The sequence below is a fragment of the Lolium perenne genome, chromosome 7 (assembly GCF_019359855.2).
Source record: "Lolium perenne isolate Kyuss_39 chromosome 7, Kyuss_2.0, whole genome shotgun sequence".
In the NCBI taxonomy this organism is placed as follows: domain Eukaryota; kingdom Viridiplantae; phylum Streptophyta; class Magnoliopsida; order Poales; family Poaceae; genus Lolium; species Lolium perenne.
Window position 1 is genome coordinate 308,360,910 of NC_067250.2, and position 6,501 is coordinate 308,367,410.

The 6,501-nt window shown below is 45.1% G+C and overlaps 1 pseudogene; it reads left to right on the top strand.

Annotated features, from left to right (window-relative positions):
* Positions 1-386: 386 nt before the first annotated feature.
* LOC127315054 (ubiquitin-conjugating enzyme E2 22-like) lies at positions 387-4,615 on the top strand (annotated as a pseudogene).
* The last annotated feature ends 1,886 nt before the right edge of the window (positions 4,616-6,501 follow it).

A 6,501-nucleotide genomic window follows, 5' to 3' on the forward strand; every position in this document is an offset into this window, starting at 1 on the left:
CTCTAGAGTATTGGGTGAATCACTACTGTCACTCAATCCCCACAAAACCCCATCCACAATCCACTAGGTAGGGGTAGAGTATTGGGGATTGAAAAAATTACACTAAAATTTGGAGGAAAAGTGGGGATTAAACTCTCTCATACTCTAGCACCAAACATGCATTGGGATAAGTGGAGATTTAAAGTTTGGAGCGGATTATCCCCGCTAATCCCCGCTAAATCTCTAGTACCAAACAAGCAAACAAGGCCTTAGTGAGTCGGCGGCTGAACTGGGCCGGGCCGGGCTGTAGCTTAACTGGATCACAATCTGTCCAAAAGCTCAGCCTTCTGGGCCGTGCTTGCGAGGGGGCCGCCAACAGAACGCAACGGTCTCGTCGCCTGTCTCCTATGTGGATTCCATCATTTCAGTCCCGATTCTGCAAATTGTCATACTGCTGCCTCTCCTACCGTCCTACGCTCCAGCGCGCCTCCGCGACTCCGACTGGCGCCGGCCGTCCCCTCCCCGCCGTCGCAGCATCTATTCCTGCAGTGTGTCTCCCTCACATTTTCCTCCTCGCCGCTGACGATCCCGAGGGAAGCGCCTGCCTGCCGGCCGGCTCGATCTCTTCTCCGGGCCACGGGGGGCGAAGGCGGAGGCGCGGGGGCTCGGTGTGATCGCCGCCTGCGCAGCATCGGCAGTAGGTGAGCAATCGGTTTCTTCCGTTTTGGGGCCCGGCTACTCTCAGATTCCTTCACCCGCGCGCCTTTGTATTGGTCGATCAGTTGGTCCCACTACTCACATTTCGGCATTTCGCCCGATTCTAATCGATCAGTTGGTCCTAGCAGAAGAATCCATCTGAATGTATTTCGTTTATGTAGAAAAAATAGCCATGTCTGTCAGTGTTATGCTTGTACAGCTTATCTGGGGTCTGTGAATTTGTTCACACAGGCTCCTGGATGGAGTGTAATCAGCCCCGGAGTGTACCTGTAGTAGTGACTACTGACGAGCGAGCATGTCTGTCAGTGTTAATCCCAAAACTTTTCTGGTTTCCATACTGATGCATAACTCATGTTGCAGTAATGCTTAGCATCATTAAGTTACCACCTACACTTGTAGAGGTTATTCACATGTTGCATATTAGATATGATATTTTTTAAGCTTACGCACATCCTTGCGACAGCGATTGTATTAGTGAAACTTGAAACCGTGTAGTACTGACATATTGCATTTCCCCCACTATAATTTTTTTTCAGAAAAGTATTGTACTCAATTTCTTAAATTACAGACATAGTTACTGCTAGATTGTTTTTATTTGATATTGTTTCAATAATACATAATCTCTTAAAGGTGCTATTCTGGAACACGTAAAATCATAAGTGCAGTTAACCTCGGAGCACGGTAGTGTTTTAGAGCCGTCTGCTCTTTTTGCTTTCATGGTAAGTACCAGAAAGTTTTAAACCTGTAAAAGATTGTTTTTTCGTCTTTAATGATTCTGATGGTATGTTCATTCAAAGGCGATCAAGGAGAACCTCCCACCAAATGTCATCAGCAATTGGCTAAAGAATTCAAAAATCTTGATGAATCGCCTACAGAAGGTATTAAAGTTATTGTTAATGATGATGACTTCACCACCATTTGTGCTGATATTGAGGGCCCTGGTGAGATTCTATCAAGAGTAATTTTTGTTTTCATCTTCCATTATTTTGGGTGTGCACTGTTGAATTAACATATCCGTGTGGCCCGGCTGATCTCTCTTTTAGTTGTGCATGTAATGCTGTCTTTTGCTATTCGACGGTTTTCTAGCACATTATTTGCTTAGGGTTAAGTATCGATGAATCTTTTTTCATTTCGCTAGTGCATTTTCTTACAGAACCTCAAGTGTCTGAGTTCCTTTTTTCCTTTCCCTATTGCAAACTTTAATATTGTGGCCTATAAGTCTGAATCTTGACATGATGCAGCTGGAACTCCATATGAGAATGGGGTATTCCGAATGAAGCTATTGTTCTGTCACGACTTCCCTCACTCTCCCCCAAACTATCTTTGGGAACTTCTCAATTGTCTGTACTGCAGTTTTTTTTATGGTGAACAGCAGGAGCTCTGCTTATGCATTAAAGAAGGGGGAACTAAATTTATATGAAGCTGGCTCAAAAGAGCAGCTGGCTCAAATTTACACTTGTCACCACATGCAAAGGACTCGCAGAGTACACCAAACCTTACTATACAACTCAACCCCTAGCTAACTCGAGGAGCTCCAGGTCTGATCTAATCAAGTTTGCGACAGATGCAGCCAACGACTCCTTCTGAAGAATTATGCGCCCACGCTCCTCCAGATGTGCCAAATTGTGTAGACTGTAAATGAGACGTCTTTCCTCCTTTGATCATCCTTCTTGCCTCGTCTAGATTCATCCCACCAAGCAGGGATTGAAGCCGTATCAATTATTCACTGAACAGCATCAGGATTGGAGCTCTGGAACTTGGCCCACACCTCTTTGGAGAAAGGGCAATGCAATGCTAGATGCTGCGCGGACTCCAGCTCCTGATCACAAAGGCTACACACATCGTCATGAGGCCATCCTCTATCCTTGAGACGGTCAGCCGTCCAGTTGCGGAGGAGAAGCCAAAAGAAAAACTTCACCTTTCCCTCCGCGTGGATATGCCATGCACTCTCCAAGCCTGGTTGATTTATCCTGCTATAGAATTGGGAGTTGTAAGCAGAGCAAGCCAAGTACCGCTGATCTGTTGTAAGATTCCACACAATGGAATCACAATTCTCATTAAGTTGCACAGTCTGAATTGTTTCCCATAGCTTGATGAACTGCTCCAGCTGCTCTGCGCTCTGGATGCGATGCAAACCTTTTTCATCCATCTTCGATTTGTAAGACCCTCCTTAACTGTCAGGTTCTTCCGCGTCGCAAGGACAGGAAGCAATGGCGCGATGGACGATGGGGCTTGTCCCTGGAGCCAATGGTCAGACCAAAACTTGGGCAATTTCTCCGTTCCCAAGTAAGATGGTTGTGCAAGCTGCAAAAAGCTGTTTGTCAGAGACATCACACGGTGTTGCAGTGCCCTTCCACGTCCAATCTTCCTCCGCCCAACGGTACCATTACCATTGAAGGCGTAGCGCCCTGCTGAAAGCCAACAGATCCTTGACAACCAGCCCACCATAGCACTTCGGAGAGCAGATCTTTTTCCAGCTAACCAGACACTTGCCACCTTTTGCTTCTTCATCCGGCGTCCACAGGAAGTTGCGAATGAGCTTGTTGAACTTTTGAATCATCCTTGTCGGTACTGCAGTTATTTCTTGAAATTAATCCTCACATTGAATGTCTACATTCTCCATTGATTTGAAGGATTCTTCTTGACAAAAATATTCATTCCAAACATAGCAACTAGTGGTGAGATATGTGTGAACACATTGAAGAAGGATTGGAGCCCTAGTCTTGGATTAAGGCATGTTCTGCTAGTAAGCTCAAATTGCCGCACACTCAGCCACTATTCTATGGAGTATTGAGATCTACACATGATCTCTTGCAAGCAGTTGCTGGTTTGTGATTTAAAATGACCGCATGATAGCTAGGGATTAGGAATAGGTTTTGTCCGCTCTCACAGCATGTGGGAGACTAATTATGGGTTCCCTGTTATCATGTCTCATAGGTAGTGAGGTGCCTTCTGATCGAACCATTCCCCGAATATGTAGGGGAAATTTTGCCGGGAGAGTAATCCGTTGGTTGTACCGTTTTGTAAGGACTATCTTGTCCAAAAACTTCTCCTTAATTAATAGAATGAGGCAAAGATTTTGCCTCCGTTTCATAAAAAAAAAATCCCCAAATCTGCCTTCAATGAACAAGCTGGAAAGATGCTACTGAAGTATTAGGATTATGTATCCCAAAGCGATTTTAGCACATGGCCATGAATCTCATGGCTACCATTTCTACCAAATCAGGTCACATAGAGCTCTAACTAGTCATCGTGCTCCATGTGCAGGCTATACACGGGCATTCATGCACATAAACATAAAAATAAGGCCAAGACCGGAGCTATCTGTGAGTCAACCACATCTCTAAATGTGGGTCAGAGTAATAAAATTGTTGTGAGCAAGAACCCACCATTGGCTCCAACACTGTCATCTACGTCTACCTCAACCAAAGTTCTATGCTTGCATGATCAGAATGCTGCCCCTTCTGATCCTGCAGTAGGAGGCTCAGCAATACACAAGAAGGACGGCCTGCTTGGTGTCAAAATTTCAGTTGAAAAGAAGAAGGTCGATGCCAGGAAGAAGAGCTTGAAGAGGCTATAGGGGTATCTGGATAGTGTTGAAGCAGGTACTGGTAGTTAGGATTTTAATTTCCTTAAGTACCTGATTCAACAGATGCATAGTGGAAATGAATAAATAACCCAAGAGGCATCTGATGAACTGGCGACTGGGACAAGGTTGCCTGTACTCGGGCTTAATGAGACAGAATGTGAGTTGGGCCGGTTGGAATAAACTGTACGTGCAATGTCAAATATTTGTGTCGCCTTTTATGTTGATTCTGCACTAAGTCTTGTCACTGATGTTATTAATTCAGTGATGCAGAAGCTCTCTTCCAAAGTAAACAGAGTGCCAAAGCGAAAAAGGGTGTAGATAAACCAATGAACAGCTGACACCTGCAGTGCTGTAGGTAGCATCGGGTGCATATATTGCAGTGTAACCGGTAACCTGATAAACGCATCTTGATTCTTGAGTGGCTTATCGAAATGATTACTTTTAAGCTACCACGGAATCTTCCCCTTTGTGGATGTTGTAGGGCTGCCTTCGAGATCGGAAACCATCATCAAGTTTCCTCAGGATTCTTGTGCCACTATCTCTCTTCTTCATGCAAAGGCATCCAGAACTCCACCATCTATAGATCAGGTCAGCACTTTTTCTCGTTTGCAGTTTCTGTTCAAGCTCCTGGTCCTTGCATGTTTCTTACTTACATTTCGTTAGATGATGGCTAATCATGTGCCAAGTACGATCGATCTTCCAGATGAGTGAGGAAGTCACCGCGAATCACAAACTTTACACATACAATTATATATACAAAGTAGCCTGGAGGAGGTGCGGTGCCTGTGATGATGATCTACCGCACAAAGATGAAAGGCCTCGTGACCCAAGAAGGATACCCGGGGACTTTCGCAGGCAGCTGCAAGCACCAACCAGGCTTTAACCTTTGAGTCTATGATGCCTTTGAGCTTTTGGCCCTTGATTTCTCCATCCAATTGGTCACTTTGACTGACCGGCGCCGGCCATGGTAAAAAAAATGCGCAAATCATTGGTTCACATGAAGGCCACGGAGGCAGAGAAGAATTTGGGGGTGGCCGGTGACGTCTCTGAATTTGCCCAAGATCGCAAGCTTCACGGACGCAATCATCGGCGTCATATTATCCTGTAGGTTATCGTTATCCGTGTGTCCCGGAGGACGAGAAGAAATTGTGATCCGCTGTTTATGAGAGTACAGTCGTCTGCCGCTGTTTATGAGAATCCAAGAGAAGATTTGGCAAGCTTCGGTTTGGTTGTTAAACAAAGGAGACATGTGGTGGCTGAGTAGAGTTTTTCGTCACATGGATGAGCTCAGAGGTGAGTCTGAGGTCGTCTGTGCTTGGAGTGACAACAAATGAGACGGCAAATTAATTTATGTTCTCTCGTGAGTATATTGTTCCTAAAGTCTTCTCTCTGTCGGTCAAATTTGTTGGCTGTGAGGGTGATGTAGTAATGTAGTATGAAAATATGTGGTTTGGTTCCACTAGTTTGGTAACCAAAAGCAAACAATTGGCTGAGAGTAGATCGTGCTGGTGCAGTGGTGCTTACGTTGGGAGCTGGCGTGAGAGTGAACGAAGCAACGAGACAAAGTGTCTTGGGAGTTTTCTCATGGTCCATTTGCCGGTGGGCAACTTATTCCATGTCGTGCTCGCAACAAGAATTATGAAACGGCATGGTGGAAAATAGCAAAAGTGACTTCAGAAAGAAACAACATTACGGTATTAATCCACAGAGGTACCATAAGCACAGTGTTTCCCCTGTACATCATCGAATTGGATATCCTGGTCCCTCCCGGTACGTACCGCCGATCGAAACTAATGACCAAATCCAAGGCCTCATGGGACAAATGTCGGCTTCATCAGTGCATGCATTGTGAAAGTCACTTTTAATTTATGACCCGTCCTGTCAGACACACCTAATGCATTCTAAACAAGGTGTAGGAGTGCAACCCAATCATGAAGTTAATTAGGCCCAGTCATGTTTGATTAGTCAACCCAACACTAGGGTGAGTGACAATGATGTCCATGCTTGCTTGCTCGTGGAAATTCAGACTAGGATCATGACAGAGACATGCTGGCGTGTCATTGTCCAGAATGCTCTACCCCAATTCCTCTGCTAAACCGGCATACACCTTCCGTTGACTTCACACAATTGACACCTTGGAAATGTTAATTCATGCAGTGCAGTTGGTAGTTTTTTGTGCATGATCCTAACACGGAGAAAGCTTCAACCCAAGTAAA